We start from the raw sequence: 27,305 nt of genomic DNA, 5'->3' as shown, positions 1-27,305 counted from the left end.
CATGCATAAAATGAAAGGATTCATGAGAACACTCCAATCAGAGGATTCCTTAGTAACTATGTAGTCTATTCCATCCATTTTATAGGTAAAGAAAATAAAGCTTAGACGTTGACTGGGAGTGACCAGGGATATACATATACAAGGATGACGTCCAAGCTGGAAACCTAGGTTTCTGACAGTCAAAAAAAAAAAAAAACTCTTTAAACAATTTGTTTTTCTAAATATATCACAAATACGACATCCACCAAGTCTAGTCAACTATTCTAAGTATACACAAAACCTCACAGATGATGACACACAGTAACTCTAACTGGATGCTTTATGCCGACAAAGCAAAGTGTGCAGAAGTACTGGTAATTGGCATGCCTTCATCCCATTCCCAGTTACGCTGCTCAAATGCTCCGTTTTTTATTTACCTTGTCAGACTGCATCATTTCACCCAAGATTTATTGAGTCCATGTGGAGTTTTTTCCATTCCTTATTCAAATCCTTTCTGGTTCTCAGACAGAGCTGAATGAAGTAGCTTCTTCCAATATATTGGAGACATGCTAACCATGGCCACTCTTGGGGCAGGCTCCTGGAGAGATCACTGAGCTGGGCAGAGGGAGGGAGAGCAGGAATTGCACATAGCATCATCAATTATGAAGCCTAGCTGGACCCTGGGGGGATGGAATTTTCTGGAATAAGATGGGATTGGGAGGTACAGTGTTCAGAGGCCTGAGTTGAAGTGCAATAAAAAAGAACACTGAACTTGGACCTGGCATCTGGTTCTGACTTTGCCACCAGATAGCTACGTGATCTTTCTGAGCTTCCAGACTCTTGGGTATGAGGGGACTGGTTCTGTAGACGGAGGCTCCACCCAGCTCTAACATCCTGGAATTCTATGGAGACTTTGCAACCAGAAGATGTTGAGTGGTGACTATAGAGAACACCAAAGGGGAATGCTAAGGCAGGACTAACAGGAAACACATGGTGTGAATGCTGGGAGACAGGAAGAAAGAGCAGAGGGTGACAGAGCTGGGGGCATCCCATCAAGGCCCCACCTCCTCAGGGACAAACTGTTCCCAAAATCACAACTGAGCATAGGCATGAATAGTGGGACACCCAGACCTACTTTCTCATTGCTCACCAAAGGGGAATAATTCATAATCATCTCTGTTGACTTTCAAATCACCTCTGTGAAGTAAACAGATTCTATTAATGTGCATTTACAAATGAGATAGCTGAGGCTCCAGGAAGGTAAGAGCTGTCCGGAGGTTCATTGTTTATGAGCTGAGCTGGACAAGACCCAAAGTTTCCTAGATCTTCGTTACAGGCATTTTCCAACTCAGTTTGCTATAACAACCACTTGTGTTTCTACAGACTTCTTACTTCAAAGTGTCTTGAAAAACCATTACCTCATTTTTGCCCCCCTGAAGCCAGTTGTGAGAGCTGGGAGCTATTTCTCTTATTTTAGATAGGAGGAAACTGAAGTCCAGGGGGAATTAAGAGATTTTTCCCTGAGTCTCCCTTTCATTCAACAAACCCTCACGGAGCACCCTTGATTCACCAAGCACATCCCAGACACAGTTACCTAATGGCAAAGCCAGCTCTGCTCTCAAAGTGTCTTGACTGCACATCCAGCTCCTCCTAGGAACTGTGATTTTTAAGGTGCTGTAGCAGGAATCTTGGCCCGGTGGAGAAAGAGTTACTCAAACACGGGTGACAGAAGGGGAAGGGCTTTTGTTTCAGCTAAAGGAGCTAAGGCTGACTACAATCCAAAATGGTCAAGCTCCCTGATCAGCTCTGTCCCTGTCCTTTTATTGGACTCACAAGTAGATAAACAAATTGCCATATTGCCCCTCATTGGAGGTGTCAAAGCATGTGCAGGTTTACAGAAGTGGAAGCAAGTTCCAGTAAGTTTAGCCAGATAGAGCAGTGCCAATTAAGAAAGAAAAACGGCTGCTGTGTTAAAAAGTAAAGAGGACCCTTTTTTTCCCCTAAGTTCCAAGTGAGTAACTGGCCTGAGTCTTCTGTTGAGAGATGGTACCTTATCTCAAGGTTACATAGTAACCACAGTAGCAGCAGGCAAAGAAATAGTTGAACAAACTTTGCATTAACACTATAATGGTAGGTTGACCTTTTGATTTCTGAACTTTTGATGTATATTCCCAGAAGTCTCTGGCATTGTAAATAACTCCCTAATATGGGGCCTGGGCCTCCTCTCTCTGTGCAAATAAAGGTTTTTGAAAGAAGCTGTTAAATATAGCCTGGACACAACGGCCTTGGCAATAGGAGTATCCCATCCAAACACTGGTCTTCCATAGATCACTCTGACTTGAAGATGGTCTTCCAGCCCCAGAATTAATGCTGTAGGAGACATAGAATAATTCTAAGAATATTAAATCTCCATGGCAAGGCAATAAAAACAGTTGATGAGGGCACAAAACCTGAACTTCACCTTTGATTTGAAATAGGCAAAAGCTATGTGAATGCCATCCTCCTGCCAGGCTGCCTCCTCTCCACCTGCCCACCTGTATCCTGGGTTTGGTCCCTGTTGGTTTGTAGCACATCAGCAGAATAGGCTGTCACGAGAACAAGAGGCTGAGGGTCAGCCCTAGAGTCACCTCTGAGGAGATATCTGTTCGGAGAGAGAATTTTAAATTACATTGCGATTTGCTCTACCACTAAGGACACCTGAAACATATGCAGTGAAAGGGCTGCAAGTCCCTTCCAATAACTTGGCCTCTTCTGGAATTTGGTCTCTCAGTCAGGCTCCCAAGTATAATAGAAAGTTGTCCAGAACTTTCTAGTTTACCAATATTGTATTAACTTTTATAGATCCTCAAAGCAAAAGCCCTGTTTCCACACTTCCCTTCAAGTCTTTCCTAAAATGAAGGTAGTATAGCCCCCAATGTTTCTAAAATACATTAGAAGGGGAAGGATTGCATTTTAAAAGTGGTATGCCATCCCTCCAATTCAGAAATGATGCCTCTCATTCATTGCCACCCAGGGCACTCTTTGATGCTCTCCTCTGGAAGTGGAGGCAAATTTGTCCTGAGCGACGCACACTCCCTTGCATAATTCCTATGGGGTCAGGACAGAGTAAGCCTCTGACAGCAAAGGGGAGGTCTGTGTCCAGGAAAGGGAGCCACACCAGTTGCCCTGCTCACTAGGGCACAGCTCTTGATTTCACTCAGGCACACTTCTTATCCTGCCTGTGGCCTGGCCACCTGGCTGCTCCTCAGCCCCAGCAACAGCCCAAGAAGTCCATATCTACCTCAAATGCCACCTCCCCCCTACGTCTCCTCCACAGTCCTGTCCTTCTTGTCCTTCTCCCTTTTCTGAGCTCCCACAGTCACTCTGCAGTCCTCCCTGAGTGCCACTCATCCTCACTGTTAGCTTGAACTGCAAGTTAACTTACCATGAGTGTAATGGGGACTTTTCCTCTAGAGTAAGAGGCTCCCTGAGGACAAAAGGCAGATCTCCCCTGGTCTTCACTATGCTTTACAATCACATACAGTCTCATGGTATATGTTTGTTGGTCTAAAAATTGACATCCAACAGAGCAAAGTCTTATGTTGGTCCTGATCACACAGAGCAGAGCTGAATAAGCTAAGCATACAATTACACCAAACAGGAACAGAATTGGAAATTTTCTAAAGAAAGCAGAGAGCTGGTTCTGCCCCTGGGAGCATACGTTGGTCACACAAGTCTGTTGATGAAGCCCCTTCTTTGCTGCTCCTGTACCACCCATTGTGGCAGTAAGCCTGTCCATCTGCCATCCTTCCTCAAGGAATGGCTGCACTGCCACTGTTTCCTTCCACCTTATAAGATGCCAACATTATTCATTCTTTCTTCAGCGCAGAGTTAGAGAAATATTTGCATTGGCTGAATTGAGGCTGTGGGTCATTTTACCCAGTTAATAGCAATCAAGTGATTCCAAGATACCTGCTGAGGAACATGAGGAAAATGGACCCCCACCCCCTCCCAATACAAGAATGTGGGAACAATTCTTGGGATTTGTCATGGGGGAAACCAAACCCTGGATTTCAATTTACTTAATATTTCTTCATGAGGAAAGCTCTTGACTTTTCCCATTAGTGGGATTAGTTAAAAAAGAAAAAAAAAGGTGGGGGGAGGTCTGGCCTGGAAATCAGGAGGCCTGGCTCTCTCCCTGGCCCCATGCCCAAGACCTGCCCCCACCCAGCTCTTTCCCCAGACCACACCATTTGCACACCTGCCTGTCACTTAGTACCAAGCCATGGGTTCACATGGATGGCAGCATTTCCCTTGAAGACCACCCTGAAGTTACTGCTGACACTTAGACTTTCTATTTAAAATTATTGGGAGGCCACACGGAACCCCATATCTGAGGTACACGGGGTGTGTGCAGAAAGGTGTGAGAGTTCCACCTGGAGGGTACAGGACCTGAGTTCTGTCCACCCCGAACCCTGGGCCATGGATGACCAGGGAAGTCCCTTGCATCCTAGTGTTTGTTTCGTTGCTTATCTGTATATTGGAAATAATGACACAGATAACCCCCACCCTTAGTTTCTCCCAGGGCTTTTATGAGAATTAGATGGGATTAGGAATGTGACCATACTTTAGAAGTAATTTGATGTGAAGAAACAGATGGTTGTCAGAATATCATTGTGTGTGTTGCCAAGAGGACAGGACCAGCAGGAGACCTGGTGTCAGGTTCTAGCTTGGCTGCCAAATAGGCGAACTGGGGAAAGTCAGAAGGTCTATCCAGGCTTCACTTTTCTCATCTGTCAAATGGGGATTAAAATAACTGCCCTACATTTCCCACAAGGGTGCAATGAAGACCTGAAACAATATGTCAGAAAGAGCTTTGACAAATATACAACAATGTATTCACGTAAGAAAGACTTCACTGTTTTTAGCAAGTCTGTATTGACTGAAGGCCATTCATTCCATGTAGGAAACTCATCCTTCTAAGGGGAGCAAGAGGGGGAGAGATCATATGTAAATTACCTAGCTACATCCTGCATTCCTTCTGGAAGCTGTGTCATTCATTCAACACAATTAGGGATAGAAGCTAGATTTTTACAGGGAAAATTCACAACAGAGCCAGTCTCTTGGAATAGTATATATTTTAGTAGTATTGTATCAGACTCAAATAAAACAACAATTTCAAGGGCATGGTGCCACTTCTTCAAATTGTTGGATAGAAATGATCCATGTTTAAGAAGCTATAAAATGGTGACCACCAACCATAACTTTAAAACAAAAAACCTTCTTTACAGAATTGTAAGAGAAAACATTATGCACAATATTGAAAGCGTGGAGAAGAAAGGACATGAAGCCGAGAGCTGTACTGACCGCAAGTACCGCACAGGCTTAGAAGGAGCTGCCGGACAGGTTGGAAGTCATGGGAGAACCCAGGGCATGTACCCCACAAGCTGGGCCTGAAACACGGATAACTAACAATCTAACTAGCAATCAGGTCACAAGAAGAAAAATGAAATAACGCTTCCACTGGGTTCTGTTCAGTGAACATGGGGCACATCAAAATTTAGCTCCTCTGGGGTCATTCAGGATGACTGAATGGTGGTTCTTGGGGAGTCACCACCATTGGTATATTCTAGGGGGATAGATGGCATCTGGTATTCTCATGGGAAGAATCCATGCGCTTGCCCTGGAATCATTGAACACCCTCTCACCAGTGCTGGGTTGGCCAGAGGATGGAGTACTGTGTAGCACATCATTGAACAAGGTCAGGAAAGAGCATACAGGGGCTAAAGGCAGAATTTACTTTTTATTATATTTGGAGGAACACTGGCCCCAACCAAGAATGAAGTAAAGTATTACTGGACAAGGAAGACAAAACAGTGATGTCAGAGTTTCATATTTATTGGCATGAAGATTATCACAATATAGCATATTAAATTTAAGATTACCTTATAGAACAATATATATACATATATATATATACTATATGCTTTCATGTTTTGCAGTGAAAAAAAAAAAAACCTTATTGCATGAATAGATACTGTTAGGTTTTTAATGCAGAGTCCACACTCCTAGCCAGGACCTGCCTGTGACTGAGGTTGGCCCTGGCTAAGCAGGACAGTGGTTCATGGTGCAGTATGATTTGAGAGGTGTGGACCTCTCTGCATAGGAGCACGTGACATGGCTCAGAGTGGACCTTCTGTCCTGTCCACTGTTAAGGACTTTCATAGTAAGCTCCAGGGAAGGCTTGAGGAAGAAAAGCTAGCCCATCATTTGATTCCCTCTTGCCAAACCTCTGTCATATGGACAGCAGGCAGCTCCCAGGACTCCCATTTAGAGTCAGAGAGGCCACTCCAGCCTAACCACTTTGGAATAGAATCAACTCATGTTTTAGTGTACATTTCAGCCTCATAAATGCAGACAAAAGTCCAGATGGAAAGGAAGACAGGCTCCTCCAGCCAAGTTAGATCCTGGGGCCCCTGGGATTGCTGAGTTCAGGTCTCAAAATTGGAAGGACCTCTCTGTGCAGCCAGGTCCACTGAAGGGTTGTGGTTGAGGAACTGTTAGTCACCCCTTAAATAATCAGAAGCACTCATTGGCCCCTTGATTTTTTTAAGGATTATGGAAACTCTATGAGCTGCCTTAATTAACTGACTGTGCTATCTCCCATGCCTCATTCCCAGAACACTCAGATGTTAAGTAACTCAGGTGTACGATGGGTCTTTCTGTACAATTTCCTTTCTCTTCAAATGTTTAATCAATCCACTAAAGTATAATTGCAACTTCAGAAGAGTCCATTGCTTGAACATTGCCATTTGTGCAGATAAGAGGAACCATCTTTGAGCATTAAGTAACTTTACCCAAGACACACAGCTGGTTAGCAGCAGAGCTACGTAACAAAGACAAGTTTCCAAATCACTAACCCAGTGTTCATTCTTTTGTAGCTTCATTTTAGCAGCTAGATTTGTTAGACATTTACTACAACGGGTTACTAATAAAAGCAAAAGACAAGACTCCTAACCTCACAGCTATAAATCAATTTGAGTAAACAAAATGAGAGGTATCTTGTGATAACTTCACACAGCATTAATAGAGAGGAGAGAGATAAGTGTGGATTGGAATCATTGAACTATAATATCAGGAGGACAATGAAGAAAGCAGCTTGAGAAGGCAGGTTGGAAGCAGGATGGAACCCAGATCCACAGGCTCGCAGAGCTGGCCAGCTTCACGTGGTGGAGAGAAGGAAATCTGTTCACTGCCCACAAAGATGGGGAGATCTGTGGATCAGGGGAGCTGACAGGTGAAATGAGCACAGAGAAACCTTTTAGCCCTTATCTAGCTTAACAAGTCGCCCCTGGCCAGGTGTAGATGGCATTTTAAAGGAGGAAGAAATGGTCACAAGGAGGAAGTTTAGGACCCGGGCATGAGATAAGAAGTATTTAGAGGAGGATAAGCAAAAAGATAGGAGATCTTGCACAACCTACTTTAGTTCTCCTACCTTTACATGGAAACAATCATCTAATGTTTCACTTGAGTTGATAATTGCACAAGGTTTGATGCTGACGAGGCAGAAAGATTAGCTCTCTGTGGTGTTCATTGTGCTAAAGCATGACAGTGACGATTAGATTCTCTTCCCAAAGCATTTCTGTAAATGGTACATTTTAAAAGAATTAAGATATTATATAAAGAAAAACATATTACATGCTCAGCAAGTGAATGAATGAATATGTGTGTGTGTGTGTGTGTGTGTGTGTGCATGCACACTCAGGCACTGTCTGATTAATGAGTAAATCCTGGCCCATCACTACCTAGTTGAGTATCACTGTATAATTTACTAAACCTCTCTGGGCCTTAGTTTCTTTACAGTGAAATAAGGGTAGTAACATTTACCTTGCAGGATTATCAAAAGAAGTAATACTGCAGAAACACCTTGCCCAGTGCCTGGCACATGGGGTGCACCCAAATACTATTAGTCCTCTTTCCTATTTCCTATTGACAGTCACCTAGCAAATAGTAGCCCTTTGAGGGGAACTGGGCTTGGGGGTGCGGAGTGCCCGTTAGGCACTATTTGAGCCTGAAAGGATAGCTCAGCCAGGAACCAGAAGTCCTGGGAGTAATGATGCCTGTGCTGTGTGCTTTAGGCGGAGGGCATGAGTGGTGCCCACAGGCAGTGAATGTGGTCTAGAGCTAAGGACTGCCGTGATCATTTGTCCCTCAGTGCCAAGAACTGGGCTTTGCCAGGGGCCAGGGTGTCCGGGGGAGGTGATGATCCATTCAAAAGATGAAGGAAAGGGTAACGTGATGTTAGGGAGAGGAAGCAACAAACGTCCCTGGCTAGAACCCTTGCAGGTTCCTGTCCTTCTGACAGAGTGCCTTCTGTTAAGTTACTTGACAGTGGAAGGCACTGTAATGCCAATAGCTGAGTACACACAACCCCCGGTTTCCGTCATCAAAGAGAGAGATGAAAACTGAGCACAAGGCTTTGCTGTTGAATATCATTCCCCCAGCAAGACAATGCCTCGTTTGAATATTTGTTCTGAGTCACTATTTGTTTTTATTCTGCTCAGCCATTAACCTCCTACTATTTCTCCATCTTTTGTAATAAAAATAGCAGTGCTAGAAAGGATAACAACACTCCCAGCACAGTACCCTCCCTGCACAGTGTTCTGCATGGCAATGAAGGAATGAAAATGACAGGCACTCCTGTGCAGAGTGATAAGGCTACAGGGGCAGGCGGGACCCAGGTGACTGGAGGAAGCTTCTGGTGTTGCTTTTGGGAAATTGCCACTGTGAAACCTGCTTCCAAAGGAAGTGGCTAGAAGAATAGAAGGGCGATTAATTAACAAGTGGCCAGGAATACTCAGTCCCTAATCAGACCCTCTCTTATGATACATAGATTGCTACAGCCCAGGGAGTTAGCTGGGGATGTGTATCCTAACACAGGGTATGAATTCAGAGCTGGAAAATAGCCAAAGTGGTCCAGGGAGGCAGGGCTCCAAAGAAGTCACCAGCTCCAGTTTCTCTGCCACATCCTAGCACTCTGACCCTGACCTTACCTCCTAAAATTTGACCTTGTGAATAGACTTTGATATGTTCATGATTCCTGCACTGTTTCCTGCACAGACCTGGACTGTATCCTCCCAGCATTTTAGTCTTTCGAGTACCGGGTCTTGTGGATACTCAGGAATCTGGATCCCAAGGCAGAATTTGATGACCATATATACACAGTCACCATACACCTGCCAGATTGACCCTGTGTCATCAAATCCAAGCTTAGGGCAAGAGTTTGTCTGGGATTTCAACTCCCATATATTATCAAATAAATCCTCTTTGCACATTTTTTGCACAATAAATAAATAAATAAGAGCCCAAAGGCTCTCTCTTGTCACCATAGCTGATTTGCTAACCATCCTGTCCTCTTTTTCTCCTCTTCTAACCCCTTCTCATCCTTGCCTCACTCTCTGAATGATAGATTCCATCAATATTTGTCCTTTATCTCCTCAAAATAAATCTTTACCTTTTCTGAATTATATCCTCTTCAGTGTGGATTAGGTAGACACGAGTTCAAGTCCTGGTTCTAACGTCTGCTACACGGGCTGTAGGTCAGATCCTTAACCTGTCTAATCCTTAGTTTCCTTTTTATTTTTTTTTAAATTAAATCAGAGCTGCGTACATTAATACTGTCATGGGGTACAGTGTTCTGTTTTTATATACAATTTGAAATATTTTCATCAAACTGGTTAACATAGCCTTCATGTCATTTTCTTAGTTATTATGTTAAGACCTAAGTCAATGCCTTTGAGCGCACTCTACCCTACCTTCTTAGGCTACCTCTCTGATGACTATAAAAGCCTTTAAGAGTCAACTCAAATGCATTCAACTTTTATCACTTCTCCAGATGGACATTCTGTCTTTAGCTCTGAAAAACCACAGGGCTCCACTCTATTCTTGGGCACTTGCCTGGTTCAACTGCACATCCCCACTTTGTACCCACTAGTGAGTGAAGGGATCTAGAAGGCCAGAAATAGGCAACATCCAGCCTGTGATATGAGATCAATAAATGAATAAATGTTTGTTAAGTTGCCCCATCTTAAAGTTTCCTGATGTGTATCTGGGGCTGGAAGGTTCAACATAATCTGATTCAAACCAAGAGGATGTGAATGTTGTTCAAGATCCCAGGACACTCAAATGCTGGGGAATGATGACACAGAGGTCAGGGAACGGGCATGGAGATTCTAAGTAGAAACTGAGGTAACTCTAGTTTGAAAAAGAAAAGGAAATGTGGCTTTTCTTCCCCTGGAAGGGAGAAGATGGATGGTAGGGAAGGGAAAGGGGTAAGTCTGGTCATTTCTCGCTGCCTCTGCTCACCCCACATGCATAATACTGAGTCAGGGCTCCTGTGGTGTCCCTCAGCTCCAGATGCTCCTGTCCACCTACCAGGTCCTCCTCCCCACCTCTGAGTCTTCTTCCTGGGTTTGGGGACCAGTCCCTCAATCCCTTATTTCCTCCATTTCTGAATCAAAGGGAATCCCATAGTGTAAACATCCCCCATAATCCTGGTTTCATATTTTATTCTCTATCTACAACATAAGCCTTCAGGGGAAGACACTGTATCTTCCCTTCCTTTTCTTGATTCATGATCAGCCACAGGGTGGGCCCTTCAGAAGTCCTTGTTCCAAGAATGATGAGCTGGGAGTCCCACTTACAAACAGAGGTTGTCCTCAATGATAGGGAAAGACTTTTCCTATCAGGTGACTCCAAGATATCAACAATAAGTATTGTTAGTAGGTAAAGGGAAAAAATGGTAAGATCTACTTTATATTCCATAGACCTTTTTAAAAGGCTGGCAGTTTAACGCAATTAAACTAGGAAAGTTTGCAGGGCTTTGTTTTTATTTATACCATTTTGGACATGTAGGCGGCACCAGCGCACATCTGGATTTCTTGAACAGAATCTAGAGCAGGGAAAACCCAGGAGCCAGGGCAGGCATTGGAATCACTGCATTGTTAGTGGGTTTACTAACTGGCAGCCTGGAGGCAATCTATTTTATTAAGAGATTGGAAAATAGTTTAAAAAACCAGCACGTGAAGATTTCAATCAGAAATAGATGGGCACTTTTTAAACTGCAATTGGTTTCTAAAGAATGGGCAAGATAAGAATTGATAGAGGTGAATAGCTATCAAAATGTGGGGTGAAAAAAAAAAAGAAGCAAATTGCCACCTACTTGAAGTGAATAGCTCTTGTAATGTAATGGGTTTTAAACTTTAAAATTGTTCTGTACTATGACATACCTAACAGAGGAAGTCGGGATTGAAAGCGTTTATTGGTTTTTTCCAATGGAAGATTGCCTGTTTGGTATTTGAATAATAATCTCCATATAAAAATATGGTAATGTAATTATGCTAACTAGTATTTTCTATAATTCAAGACTCTGTTTATAATAATATATCATATTTTGCAGTCAGGTAGGAATCTATTTGTTCCCTCCACCTGGGCCCGGAGATAAAAAGAGGAACTTTAATATACAGTTCTCTGCAATCTGGTCCTCTCTGGAGTTAGAGTTTCCTGGAAGGTGAGACAATAAATCTTACCAGAAATACCTTCATTTACCACATGCTGCCAACAGGAGATGAAGCCGATTCTTTGAAATTTTGCAGATAAACTTGCTTTGACCAACCTCACAGATGGAAACACTCTGGCAGGGGGATGCCAGCCAAACTCAAAGGCAAACGAGGGGAGAGAGGGGCTTAAATCAACTTGGAGAAAACAGATAGAATAGGTCAAATACATCTGTTATTATACAGGATGTTGTTCAGAAAATTATGCATAAAAATGAGCATATTGTCAGCTCGCAGGATGACATCATGCACATCAACGCCATGATTTGTTAAGTTGTGGATCGCTCTACACACAATTGATTTCTCTTACAAATTGGCATTGTACTAAGAAATTTTGGCAAGACTGAACCATTGTTCCCATTTTTATGCTGAGAATATCAGCAATGCTGGAGCCCCTTGTCCTTCCAGCTCAAGAGTTGACCTTTTTTACTGGGATATGAATCCCCAAAATACTGATGAATAGAGTAATAGGAACCTACTGGGGAGTTCTAGGGTTTTGTCCCAGAGCTCTGTATCAACCCAGATCTGGTCAAGAGCTCTAATAATTAGGATGAGGATACAAAAAACTACAGTTTAAGTAAAGTGGTGAATATATTGGGAGGTATGTTTTAATGTAAACTTGTTTCCAGGGTTGGTACAAGTGGATCTGATTAATCTATTGAACAGTTTAAGGGTAAATACAAATTCCTATATTTAGGTTTCTCAAAAGCCCACAATCGAAGAAGCACATGATAGGGATGATGTGGTTCAACAGCAGCATATCACTCGCCAGAAGAGCTTTAAATGTGTTGGGTCTCTATTAAAAGTAATATCACAGCCCCAGAGAAGGAGGGGATCGCCTGTCCCTGAACACAACACACTTGGAGTTTTGTGTTAAATTTGGGGCCACCACCTTTTAATCAAGAAGTTGTTACATTAAAATAAAACTCTCAAAATGGTGAATGAGGAGAAATGGAAGAAATAAGGTGAATTATTTTGAAAAGAGCAAGCTATTTTCAAGTTTGTGGCAATAAGGTTAATGTGAAAATGGACTTCTTGTGGGCGACTTTGGAAAGCAGTTGCAATCGCAGTGGCAGGGTGGGTCTCTATGCCACCTTCTCTGTCCTCTGATTACCCCCAAGCTCTTTATGTCTCTTAGTGAGGACAGCTCCCTCCACACAGGGGAAGGCTGGAAAGGAGAGAAGTTAGAGAAAAGCTGAGAAAACTTTGCAGCTCAATCTTTATAGGAACAGAGACAACCCTTTTCATTCTTCCCTTTCTCTCTCTCTCACTTCGCTGTTCTCTCTTCTCACCTCAGAGCTCCCCCCTGCCATATAGGAATTTTGAAAATAGTGAACTGACCAGGAAAAGTGCGTTGATTAGAGCCTCTTTCTTGCAACATCTTGGTCACCTTTCTGTTTTTGTGCTGGCGCAGTGACAGGGGATTTGAGGTGATGATAAATCCACGCATTTAAAGTCTTGATTGCCTGGATAAATGGGTTAGATAGCTTCAGCAAATGGCTAATTAAAGTGGGGGTGCCAGCAGGGCCAGAGCTGAGAAAGGAGAGCTGGAGATTTCCTCTTTATTATGAAAAAACTAAACCAGAAACGGTAGTAGCAGAGCAGGTCAAACCAAATGATGCAAATCCATGGCAAAAGGTGGATGCTGGAGGGAGGGGAATTCTCAATTTCACTGAATTGAGATGCAGGTGGAAAAGTAAGACATGTGGGAACTTCTCTGTCTCCCAGAGCATCTCGGTGCCTTGCTCAGGATGCTGGGTGGGGCAGAGAGGAGACCACAGAGGCTGGAGCCCTCTTCTGAGTCAGCTTTCCACCCTGCCCTCCCTCCCAATCTCACACCCGGGCACACACCCCTCTCTGCTTTGCCCTGTCCTTTCACCTTCTTTCCATCTCTCTCCCACTGTTACGGCTCTTTAAGTACAGTTTTTGAGGCCTGCAGTAGAACTCCAAAATCTGTAAAAGGCCACTAGAGAGGAAATTCACTAAAATATTGCTGCTATCTCCAGACCCCAAGGGAGGAGAAAAGAAAGCAGGGTCACAGTGTCAGCACACCCTTGTATGCAGAGGGAGGAGATGCACCTGATGGGACAGGGTCATTCAGCCAGGACCCCAGGGCAGACAAGGAAGTTAAGCTATTTTCTCCACCTGGGAGCTCCTCTCCAGGAGCCACAAGGGCTCAACCAGCAAGGGGCGGCTGTGCAAGGCCTCATCCCACCCAAGCCTCCCACTGGGGGGAGCCCCCACACATGCTCCAGCTCCCCCCAGCCACCCACACCCCGGCCCCGTCTGACTTTCCCCTGTGCACACAAGCCTCTGCTAGAGGTTGTTCATTGTTGACCATGCAAGAAGAACTTGGCCACAGCCCCTCAGCCACACCAGCAGCAGCAGGGAAGCCGCTGTTACACTAAGTGCTCACTACGCCGGATCTGTGCTAAGCCCATCACTGATGTCTTAGCCTTCAAAGTCTCTTGCTCCCATAAAATTGTGACTTGAAGAGGATGGTTAACTTCTCGACAGATAATAACCCCCAGAAGTAGGAATCATACTGAGATCCAAATACATTATCTTTAAAAAAAATTTTTATTTGTAATTATTATAAGTATGTAATAGTCGTATATGTTTGTAGGGACATGTGATATTTTGATACAGGTATACAATGTAATTAATCAAATCAGGATAAGTGGGCCATCTAGCATCTCAGGCATTTAACAATTCTTTGTGTTGGGAACATTCCAGTTTCACTCTTTTAATAGTCTTAAAATATACCCTAATTTCTTATTAATTACGGTTATTTTGTGGTGCTATCAAATATTGCATGTACTCTAAGAGTCTGGGATACCCTACTGTTTCCAAGGATCCAGGAGCTTTGGGTTGTAAATACCCTGAGCCTCTTGACTCCCTAGGCCTTCTCTCTGCAGTCATGCATTCAACAAAATTGGGGGGGGGGGCACTTACTACATATGAGAGACTGTGCTAGGACAGACTTAGAAGAGAACATCTTCTTCACGGTGCCCTCAAGGACACAGAAAACCAAAAATAAAGACTTCCAGTAAGTACAGAATGTAGTAAGTGCTTGGCCATCACAGTGCTCGATGCCTATTTGGTGAATTTGATTGATTAAATAAAATTATTTGAATTAAACCTCTAAAATCATCTATAGGCAGCAAATCCTCATTTCTCTGCACAACTGGCTGAGGTAGGTCTAAGGGAAGTGTAGGATGGAATAAAACCCCCAAAGAAATGTCTCCACACCACAGCTAGCAGAATTTACCTTCTGTTATCTCTATCTAGAAATATACATAGTTTGAGAAAGTCCAGGGACAAGTTTAAAGGAAAGTATATGTGTGTATGTGTGTTCATGTGTGTATGTAAGTGTGTGTTCATGCATGTGTATGTACAAGAGAAAGAGAAAGAGCCAGAAGGCTCTTGGTATAAGACTAATAGTTTAACCTGATTTATAATAGTCAAAGCGCCTTTTTATAAACAAACTTATCCTGCTAGAGGCTAACTTATACCATTTCCACTCAAACTATGAATGAAGTGTGTCCCTCAAATTGGGCACCAAGAGTAAAAATATCCTAATTATTTATCAAGAAAGTTGAAATTAAAGGCTCCATGTCTTCCTGTGACAGGAAGATTGGGTTCTCATGCCCAGGAGTAATCCAGGGCCAATGAATTTACCTGGCTAAGAATTCCTCATGGAGCTGTGGAGAACACCCACATAGCTCATCATTTCCCGTGTTAAGCATCGGGCACTGTGCACAATATCCCCTTTGATTTTCCCAATGGCCCTGTGTAACCCTGATGCTACCAAAGACCTATAACCTGGCAAGAGTAAGGGAAGACAGTGGCATGCCTGGTTTGCCTGTCAGATTCCAGCATGCCATGAACTTGGTTAGTACAAGGGCCGTGGTGCTCAGCGAATGGCCAGTAAAGAGAGGGAAGTCAAAAAATTCTACTGACTCTCACGCCGTCCATTGTTTCTGGAACATTTTCTTTTGGTTTTCTCTTTGAGAAAAAAAATGTCAACAAAACAGTTATTTATTATACCTACAATGCGCTTGCCCTGTGGAGAGCTCTAAGGGATGAGCACAACCATCCTTGCTCTTACAATGCTCAGCGTCTACTGAAGAAGAGATGCCAATGAAATAATTACATGTAATTAGCTAAATAATTACAGACTGGTCTCTGCTACGCTGTGCTCAGGAAAAACACACAGAAGAGTTTTGCCCACACTTGGTGCAGAGTTTGAAAGGCAATGGCACCATAGCCACATTAGCACAGAGTTGGGGGTCGGGTGGGTACAGAAATCCCAGCATGAGGGAACCCAAAGGACAAGAGACCACCCCTGTAACAGACGTGGCCCCTGCTGGCCCCTGCCACCTGGAGAGTCCCCCCGCAGGTTCTGCCCTGCACAGAGCAATCCGTGGAGACCCTGTGCTTTGTCTTTATAGGCAAGACCACTTGCTTACCGGAGAGTAATTCAGCTCAGGAACGCTAGTTTCAGTGCCCGGTGACTACTGGGGTAACTGAATGTTTCCCTTTTCCATGAATTGCTTTGGCATTATTTAAGCACAGTCATAATATTATGGTTCACAGGAAGCTAAACAGTGACCTTTTGTAGCTTGATCAAATCACAAACTAATGAAAATGGACAAAAGAGCATGAATACAGGCCTCCTCCAGGCAGCTCAGTCCTAGATCTTTGCTATGCAAACACTATTTTAGGGAATTATTTTTCAAGTCCTTTCTTTTTCTTCATGACAGCCTGGACTAAATTCAAAAGTGCTGCTCCGTGACATCTGCCTGCACACATAGTGAACCCTGTGTGATTGTCCCTGACGCACCATTCACCCCCACTCCCACCCTAGCCAGGTCTGTCAGTGGTCATTTGCTCCAAGCCCCCGGAGCTGAGGAGTGGGGTAGCCTAGGTTTCCTTCACTCCTTACCTGCAGAACTGTTCCAGTTTGCCAGACCTCTGGGCGCTAGAACACACGTTTATGTCAGCAGTTAGGTGGGAGGTGAGCCGACCAGAGGACAGGGTCTGAAGACCCCAGCCATGCAAGTGTGTTCCTGATTGGTAGGCAGGATTCTAAGAATGAGACATGCCTAAATCGAATCCTAGAACTGTCTAGGTGCCTGAAACTTGGCAAATTAGCTTCAGGAAGCTCCCACTGTGTCATCCATAAATGAGATGATAATAGAACCTACATAAAGAGAAAGCACTTGGAGAAACCCAGGGCACAGACAGCACTGCATACATTTCTGCTGTTGTCTCTCAGAGTCATAGAAGAGAAGGTACCAGGAACTGAGAACAACGGACTCTTGAGTCCTCAGGTCTCAGGCCGGCATTACTCTGGCCTTGGACATTGACTCTTACCCTGTCTGGGAGAATGAGGAGGGGCAACAAGGAGCCTGCTATCTGGGGACTACCAAGGCTGCCTTGCTGTGCCATGCTCTGTTCTGATCTGGTATTGATTTATTTCCCCTTTTCTGGTGTCCTCTTTTTGCCTGACCTCTGGGGACGAACCATGGGCTTGAAACCATCTGCCCTATTCCTCCTGCCCCTACGCACCCCCTCCTCTCCCAATGGGGACCTCTTCGCTGCATCTTACTCATGCCAACATTCCAGCCTGATGGGTCAGAAGAATAACAAGGTCCATTTTAATCAAATATAGTTTTACAGAATTTCTCAGCTTGGAAAATACTGAGAAGACGCCCTTTTGTGAAGAGAGTAAAGGACAAATCTGCAAGTGTCCTCCTGCAGAGAGCATTAAATTCAAGTGATTTGGAAGTTGAATCAAACCCGAACTGGCAGCCATATCACTGCCCTCAAACTCTCAGCTTCTCCACCCAGTCAAAACTCCAAGACAGGAAGGCCACAGCCATTGAGACAGGACCACCATGGATCTTGGCTTCAGGACAGATGGTGGGAGAGCACTCCTGAGGGTGGGACCCTCAGTGCTGGAGGGATAGTAAGATGAGGATAGTCACAGGAAGCTGGTCTATTTGGCTTCAGCAAGAGAGCCAAGTTCAACCTTCCTCTGTGTGTGTGTAGGCAAAGGCTGCAGAGATGGCTGCCAGAGGGGGAAGGGACCCTCTGATCACACACACCAGGAACGAAGGAGCATTTCAGTTTAAATTTGACTTCCTCTTCCCCTCCTGATTTTAGGACTTCACAGCTCAGAAATCATAGGAAAGCATGCATTGCATTTGGAGATCTCAAATGCATTCCCAGGGCCAAACAAGTAAAACAAAATACAATGAGAAGATTGAAGTGGGAAACTTTATTGTTCTAATGTCTGTCCCTGGCATTTGACTAGCGGTTCTGCTAACTGCTGAAAGAGAGAAACACACGCAAAGCAATAGGGGAAGGAGCTCTGGGTGCTGAGTTAGTGCTGGGGCGTGGCCTAGAGGACTTACCTGCCCCGCTCTAGGCTGCGAGGGAACGTTCATCACATCTGGCTTGTCTTGGAGGAAAAATCAGCCTTTTCTATCCACTATCAGGATGGCTTATTAGGAAAAAGCAGCAGAGTGTGAAGATCTGAGTTTGAATATGGCTTTTCCTCTTAACCATCTGCAGGATGTTGAGCAAGTGATTTTATTTCTCTGAGCCTCAGTCTTCTTGTCGATAAAATGAGAATAGTTGTGCTCCATGACTTTGTACTAGCACACCAGCACTGCTGCAACCCAGAACCACCAGGATGGTGGCTTAAACGACAGAAATGTATTGCCTCACAATTCTGCTGTCTAGAAGTCTGAGGTCAGGGTATTGATAGGCTTTGTTCCTTGGAAAGCTATGAGACGGAATCTGATCCATGCCTCTCCCCAGGCTTCCGGTGGTTTGCTGGCAATGCTCAGCATTCCTTGGCATGGAAATGCATCCTTCAGATCCCTGCCTTCCTCTTCACAGGGGACTCTCCCTTTGTTTATGTCAATGCATCCAAATTTTCTCTTTTTATAAAGACACTGTCGTATCAGATGATGGGCCCACCCTACTCCGATCTGACCTTATCTTAACTAATTACATCTTCAATGATTGCTTTCAAACGCAATCACATTCTGACATATTGGGGGTTAGGACTGCAACACATGAATTTGGAGACAACACAATCCACCCATAAAAGGCTTGTTATGAAAATTAAAAAGTGAGATATATGCACAAAGCTCTTGACACAAAGTCTCTATTACAAAGTAAGTGTTCAACAAAAGAACTATTGGGGTTTTGTTTGTTTGTTTGTTTTTTGCTAAACCTTCATTGGCTAAAGAATCATTTTTAACTAGGCCAAATGCCTAGAAAAAAATTCTCTCCCATATACATCAACCATGTCACCTGGGCTACCCACGATGCATGTGTGCATGAGGGTTGGTGGGTGCTAGGTCATTGGAACTTCGCTGTGTCTACACAAGGGCAATGCATCAGCCAGCCATCCTGCCAAATACATGGTTATATATGTGCATTTTTTGAAAACTAATTAGGAAATTCTCCTTGCTCCAAAGCCCAAAGCTTTGGAAACTTACCCATAAGATTTATCCCTGTTTTAAATTAACAGTTTCCCCAGTACACAGTATTAGTTGCCAGTAGAGTGGCCAAGGGAATATTTTCCCTTTGCCCTCTGAAGTTTTGCTAAAAATTACTGACAAGAGGCAGATGAATAAGGAAAAAAGCACATACAATTATTTGATTATAGTTTTACAGGACTCAGGAGCCTTCAGAATGGAGACCCAAAAGATACAAGGGGAACTGTCTGTCTTTACGCTTAGGCCCAACAGAGTACCAACAGCCAGATAAAATTATGATTGGACACAAAGGGTATGAGCTGATGCCAGCAGACTAGTGGGGAGGCCCCTCAAGGCTTGTCTAGATTCTTCTCGGCTTCACTGTGCTGCATTCCTTCTCTGGGTGAGGGCCAGGAATGGAAGCTTATGACTTACAGTCAAACAAAGTGGGCCAGGTGATTTCTTTATGGCCAGCTTTTATACAGAAAGGTGAGGGGGGCATAATTAGAGTAATAATAATAAGTAGTAGGGTTTGGGGCTGACTTTTGGGGAAAAGTGTTCTGTTTTCTAGGCCCCTCCTTAGAGAAGAGGGATTCCAGTTTCTTTGGTGAGCCTGGGGGGAGAATGAGGAGCCAAAGACAGGGGTGGAGAAAAAGGTCAGAGAAAAACTTTGGCTCTGAGGTTGCTTCTGAGGACTTCATTTTGGGGTATCATCTTCCGAGACCCAACATCTGTCACTCAGATCTCATTTTGAATGAGAGTATAAGATGTTCCCCCTCTTTGTCTAAAATACAATAACAGACAGCTGGGTGCCAGAGAGCTTAAAAAGGGGAAGACGAAGAGGTCATTCCAGGCCCTGGGCCCCATGGCAAGAAAGAAGGTCCTAGTGGCAGCATAAAATTCCTGGGAACACACCAGGAGAGGAAGTCACCTGGAAAAAGTAAAAAGAGGCCCAGGCACAGGAAGTGAAATCACAAAAGAGTAACAGTCACCAACTTTGCACATTTGTCTCTGTTGTAAGCAGAGGTTTGGGTCCCCTGTGACACCATCAGTGGTGCATCTGAGGCAGCTCTTGCACCTGTGCTGAAGAACGTAAAGCCCCATTCTAGGCTTTTCTGAGGTGCTGACAGCACCTGGAGACAAGTGGAATGCTCTGGCCTGGGAACCTGGAGGCTGAGGCTCTGCACCGTCCACCCCCTGCAGCAACCTTGCCTCTGAGCATGGGTGAGATCTCCTCTGCCCCCTCCCCGCTGGTGGTCACACCTGGGAAGTGAGTGGCTGCGCTGCCCTCTCTCTGTGGACCTTGGCTCTGACATTCTTTGATATTCTGATTCTGGCTCAGGCCCAGCCAAAAAAGTCTGTTAGAAAGAAATTCTGCAGAATTATGAAGGCTAATACTGTTCTGAGCTTCAGCTTCTAACTGGCTGGATCCGGAGCAGACTTTTGAAAGAGGGGAAAAAGAGAAAAAAGATCATCCGCCCATGTTTAAGAAGGAACGAGACCAAGGTGCCATCTGATGGCAGCCTGGACCAGGCTTGCTCACGCCTGCCTTTGAAGCGTGGAAAGGCACTATATGTGAGTGACTATGATGAATTGGGCTATTTGATTAAGCAGGATGAAACTGGTGAGCCAGCTTTCTCTATGTTTTATTTTGCCTAATGGCTGTAATCAGAAATCACACCTTCATCTCTTCAAAAGTCAGAGCCAGCATGAGCCTTGCAGGTAGCGGTGCATCTGTAGCTCTCTTTAAGAATCCGCCTCTCTTCTGGAGCCTACAGGGGATCAAGAAAGCAGAGAGGTCTCTGATGAAGTCTTCACTTTATAATTAAAGTAATTGGATCACTTTGTCAATTCAGTTAACAGCCCATTGGTTCAATTTCCTTTTGTAAATTTAGATTTTGATAGCCAATCCCTAGTACAATGGCTGGCACCAAGTAATGTACTTCCAAAATATTTGTTAAATGAATGAATCAATGAATGGAACAATGAGGGAATGCACGTATAAATGGTTGGGACCTTGAATGCAAAAGAGAAAAGGGACAGGTAAATTTTGAACCCTTTGTGTCAGATTGACATAATTTTTGATGGGACACAAAAGACATTTTTAATGAAGGATCCACCTGCTTCTTCCTCAAAAGCAAAATTACCTGCATTTGAATCCTGGGTCTTTCTCTCACTTGCTGTGTAAGCTTAGGGAGCTTGCTCAACCTCTCTGTGCTTCAGCTCTCTCATCTTTAAGATGAGGATAATAATGCTGACCTACCTCATAGGAATGGTTGGAGGAGTGAATGAGGTAACACCCAAGTACACTAACTGCAGTTTGTAGCCCAGGAAGCTACAGATTCGGTTAAATGAGAACAGAGCTGGCCCCATGTGTGTATCACAGATGGAGTAGGCAGTTGCCTTTATGGAATGATTTCAAAAGGCAGATGAGGCCCATCTTTCCCAAATGTTATTCCACCAACCTGTAGTGTGCCTAAAATTCCTACTGTCAGAATTATCGTTGAGCTAAATAAAATAACCAGAGAGGTTCCAAGGGTAACATGAGCAGAGGAGCAATGTGCAACCAACCACTGACCATTAGTTGTTTCCAAAACTTTAACCATCTTCAAAAGACAGAGAAATATGCAGAGTCGTGAAAACCTTGGTTTTGGAATCAGTGCGTTCAAAATTGAGCTATGCTATTCCTTAGCAGTGTGACCTTAGGCAAGTTATTTCACTTCTCTGAATTTTAGTGCTTTCCATTGTAAAGGGTTAATGATATTTACCTCTTGGTGTTACCGTGGGGATAGTATGAGATAATGTAAACAAAACTCCTTGTACATGGCTCATGCTCAGCTAAAGAAAGTGATTATCACTGATATGATTTTTCTTCCATTGAGAATGTTCACAAGAATATTGCTGTGGATGAAATGTTTGTGACCCCCCAAAATTCATAATGTTGTGTTTGAACACCAATTGTGATGGGTTTGGGAAGTCGGGTTCTTGGGAGGCAGTAAGGTTAAGACGAGGTCATAGGAAGGGAGCTCCTATGATGGGATTAGCTTCCTTGTAGGAAGGGAGAGAGACCAGAGCTCGGGCCCTCTTCCACCACATGAGTGCTCAGTGAGAGGCAGCTGTCTGCAAGCCAGGAACACAGGCCTCACCGCAGCCCACCCATGCTGGCACCCCTGTCTCAGACCTCCAGCCTCCAGAACTGTGAGAAATAACTATCTTTTGTTGGAGTCATCCAGTCGATGATGTTTTGTTACAGCAGACCAAGCTCACTCATACAAATATGAAAGGCAGATGTCAAAGTGTCCTGACACTGTGACACTGTATGGAGCAATAGCAGCCTTACCGAAACAAGCTCCAGCTCCCAAGGTGGCTGCTTTGAAGGACACGACTGATCTTCATTTAGCCCTTTCTCACTTCACACAAATCCATGCAGTCTTGACTGGTCCACTTACAGGGTCAACACTGGAGGATTAGGGACGGTCACTTGAAAGAGGTACTCCTGAAATGGGCTTCAGAGAGATGAGCAGGATGGGGTGGGAAATGGGGAGAGAGAAGGTCATTCCTGCTTCCTGGTGACCATCACCATTCTCAAGAGCCCCTCCCTTCCTATCTCCTCCTCTTCCAGGCCCCACCCTGCTTCTCAGCCCCCACCCCTACCTTGTGCCAAAAGGAAGCAAAGAAGACAGATTTCTTCTCCTCTGGATACCCTGGTTTTCATTTTACTAATTTGATTCTGGAACTTTGTAGTTTGGGATGCTGGGAGGTGGCTTCATGGGTCTGTCTTTCAGCCATAGCTCCTGGGGCCAAGTGCTTTCTCTAAAAGGTTCCTGGGCTCACAGAGAAGGAACCAAGCTAAAGAGCCCAAGGGCACAGGGATTCTAGGCATTTGCTGTTTTAGAAACTGTATTTCTCTTTTGATTAGAACGTTGCCTGGCCTCTTTGCCCTGAGATAGAATCAAAGAAACCATGGTGTCTGGAGACAGCGGTGTCAGGATATCCAGCTATTCTGTTGTCACTTTTCCAAAGGCGAGATGGGGGCCGGAGCAAAGTAGAGAAATAGACTCTTGTGCCATACTTGGGTTGCTGCAGAGAAAAGGGTTAAATGGGTATTTTCATCTCATGTCTTATTGAGATCATTTTATGACTCCAATCTCAAGGGAAATGAGCAGTTTGCACATTTACTGTTTCCTATCAGTCGACCATCTGTAGGCACCACCTTTCACGAAGAGCTTATACATTAACTGGTCACTTTATCATTGTAATATATTTGAAAAATCAAAAACCAGCTGTTATAAAGCTATAAACTGGAGACTTTATTACATATTGTTTATCATTGCTTTAGTATTTGGAGATTCATAATGCACGGACTTTGAGATCTATCTGTATTGCCAAGGAGGCCAAAGTTTATTTCCCTAATAATATGCAAATGGAGGCTTTATACCAGATAATGAATAATCACTTTAGATTAAAGGCTGAATTTTCTTTTAGTGGTACTGGCAGTGCAGCCTTTTGCATGCAGTTAATAATTAATTTAAAGAATTACCACTTCAGTGAGCCCTGCTTACATTATTTATTAAGTGTAATTAAAGTATTTATTAGTCAAGTAATAAATGAGGGACAACCCCTAGCACCTTAAGAGTGTTGTAAAATAATCACAGACTATGTTTATCTGCAAAGCAAGACCGAGTGTGGCTCAAGTGTGTTAATAGATTACTTGTGATCGTTTGGTGTGTTATCAGGGTACCCCCAGCACTGGCGCACATCTGCCGTCCCCACCTGCTTCCATCCTTTGGTTCATTCTGGGGAAAATGGGACCTTGGCTTTTTCTCACTGTCAATTTGTGGGTTTTGATTTAGAAGCAAATAATAAAAAGGATTTCTTGTTTCAAATTTACAGCCCTTTCCCCCAGTCTAACGTGTTGCTTGGAGTTCAAGACTGCTCATATAACATTGCCACTTTAGACGTTCTAAAAGGCTGCTCAAAGAATTATCTGTAATTAAGATGACTATACGATTCATTTTCTAAACCAGCACAGGTTGAGAAATGAAAGATGGTTTTGTTAATAACAACATGTAAACGGGGGAGATTCTAGGTAAACCAGGGCTGCTCCTCTGAAAATGAGCATGGCCTTTACCCATCTGATCAGGTTATTCTTAGTAGTGAAGAGATAAGAAATGATATGAGAAAGAAATCAAATAAGAATCAGCATCTACTCCTGACTGCCGCTCGCCATGTAAGGATTTAGAGAAGCCATAGACCTCTGCCGTCCCTCAATTTCAAGCAACCTTGGGCTGCACAGAGTCTTCCCTAAGACACCTGCCCTGGCCCCTCCACCCAGAAGTGACAGCTCCTTCCTCTCACCCCCGCTTCAAGCTCATGCCTCCCCCAGTAGACGTCTCCCTGGCTGGCAGCATCTTCATTCAAGGATTTATTTTTAACTCCACTGCATGAAGAGATCGTGAATTCTTTGAGGAAAGAGACAGACTGTATTTGCAGATTTTCAGTTCTTCAAACATTCTTACTCTGGTGCCTCGCTAAAAGTAGGTACCCAGTAAATATTTACTAAATAGATTTATGGTTGGGAAGCACAATCCCTTGTTTTGCTGATCAGGAAAGTGGATGAAATTGCAGTCCAGGACCCCTGACCAGAATCTGTCACTGAGCAGATGGGCCTGCGGAGTGAACATAAGCAGAGGGAGGTGTGGCCAGCAGGTGGCCATGCCCAGGGCCATTCAGGTCAGCCATGGGAATCACTCAGGAGTGAGGTTTAACTGCAAGTCAACGAGCAAAGCCTCAAGGCCACTCCAGTCAGGCTGATGCTCCCTTGGCCACAGTGTTGCACTCAACCTTTCTTCTCTGAGCCTTTGTCTCAAAGTTCTGCATTCTCGGTGCTTCTGACACCCAAGGATGGATACTATCCAAGTGTCTGAAGATTGGGACTTTCCTAAGCTTACCCAGATTGTTATGGGCATCTCTGCAAATCCCACGGCTTCGTCCATGTGAATCCCACCTACCCCAGTTTGCACCTCCACCCTGAAGCCTCTTCCTGACCAACTCTCTGGCTGTTGCAAAACCTCGCATGGCTCAGACCTCTCACTTTGACCCTCGTGTCCTTGGGTTGCTCTTCTCACACAAACCTCCTGCTCTCTGGGAAAGGGCAACACCCTCTCCCTTTCCTTAGTTCCCCACCGTGCTGAGTACTGACTGTGTGCCACCCCAAACCCTTCTTAATTCTGACTCCCTCCCTGCTCCACTCCCTTCCCAGAAGCCCACTTGAAGGGCGCTGTCATTTATCAAAAGATACCATTGTATTAAAAAGGAAAGGAATCCCTGCAGGGTCAAAGGTAAAGGGGGCTGAGAGACATTTGGGAAAACAAAACCAAAAAATCAAACTTCATGTTTTAATAGCAGCCAACAGTACCCAGCCCAAACTTGTGGGCTTATAAATTGATTTGTCTTTGGGCCTGTTTAGAGAGCTGTTTCCAGGCGACCGCAGGTTGGCCGTATATCATGTGCGCTCTGGCCTCGCGCTGCGGCAGCCTCCTCCTGACCTCTTAATCAAGCGGAGAGCTGGGGCAAGGGAGGAGATACACGATCACTTACAGAAACACCCAGCTGGCGTCAGTCCCACAAACCATCTGCCTGTCTCGCTATGGTCAGACTACTGTCTGCTAATGCCCACTTCTCCTATGAGCCATTTATATATTTCCCCAGCCTTTTCTAAAAAGTGGAAAACAAATAACATTGTTGGACGTGCTCTGCCTGGCTGCAGCTGTGAATCACAATGCTGGAAATCGGTCCAAGACAGAGGCAGACTGCACACGCTCTGCTTGGTCGGGGAGTGGCCCGAACTGCTGATCTAGCCCCATTTGATCTTTGATATTTTATTTATCTACAAATGTGGCATGGCCCTGTTAGGAAACATCTGGCTGTTGTGCATTTTCCCATTCTTTTTGTGTTTCCAAAGAGAAGGGGCCTTGACTTTTGTGGTAACCCAGGGTCAACATTTCGTCTTGGCCTTGTCAGGAGGTAATCAGTCTAAAGCAGTGGTTCTCAACCCACGGGTCGCAACCCCTTTGTAACCATGAAAATACATCATGACATTAGGAAGGCTGAGAACCACTGGTCTAAAGGCTACAACCTGAGAATTATATACAGCTGGTAGCAGGAGGGGTAGGAGAGGGGTTAGAGGGGTTTGGCATAATTCCCCTTGGCTCTCTACTGCTTATCAAAGTCAGAAATAGATCACCAATACAGAGTAGTAAACAGAACCAGATGGATTTGGGGTGGGACCCTTGCCTGTCATCATTATTCCATTCAGTAAAGATTGCATGAGTCCCCCTTGGAGGGATCACACAATCCCTATATCTGCAAGGTAACATTCTGACAGTCTGATAATCATCCCATCAACAAGCCAACACTAGCTATATCCCCTATGCCTGTCTTAGTTTGAGTCCCCCAGAAGCCGACACCAAGATAAAGATTTGAGTGCAAATCATTTAGTCAGGAATTTCAGGTAGCACCAGGAGAGAACTGGCGAAAGAAATACAGGGAGAAGAGGTGCATCCCTTAGCAGCTCCTGCCGGGGGCCACTGAAGCCTCACTCTCAAGGAAACTCTGGGAGACTGTGCGAAATGCATGGCTCAGAACCATTTCAAGGAGTGAGGGAGTTGGGGTGTTTATATACCAGTTCTCCAGAGTCATTCGATTAAGAGCTGTACCTATAGTGTGAGAATGTTTTGAAACTCTGGTCTACCGTGTATACAAAAGACAAGCTTTCCCCATGTGAGGATGGAAGGAGAGAGCCCTCGGGCAGGGAGGTGCAGACCCTGGCAAGTGCGAGTTAGCAGGGAGTCCACCGAACATTCAATGAATGTGGACAGGGCTCTGAAAGAACCTGCTACAAAGCCTGTTCCTAATAGAGGGTGATCTGTGGAGGCAAGAGGTTAAGTTGGTTTTCTGTATTCCCCATGCAAACAACTTGGAAAAATGAAACTACCAGAAAGCAATCCAATAATTAAATGCTAAATGCCGTAGTGAAGACCGAGAAAAATAGTGCTACAGAAGTTCAGGGGAAGGAAATAGACTCCTTCTCGGAACTCAGGAGAAACAATGCAACAGAAAAGGCATCCAGCTTCAGGTTAACATTATAGAAATTAAGCTTTTAAAGAGATCGACGTTAATTTTATGTAGTTATTTGTATTCATTTTGTCATTTGCATTGTTCTCTCCAATAC

The sequence above is a fragment of the Otolemur garnettii genome, unplaced genomic scaffold (genome assembly GCF_000181295.1).
Source record: "Otolemur garnettii isolate 467f Iridium unplaced genomic scaffold, OtoGar3 scaffold00012, whole genome shotgun sequence".
In the NCBI taxonomy this organism is placed as follows: Eukaryota; Metazoa; Chordata; class Mammalia; order Primates; family Galagidae; genus Otolemur; species Otolemur garnettii.
The sequence above is the reverse complement of the archived record's forward strand: the minus strand, read 5'-3'. Positions refer to the sequence as shown.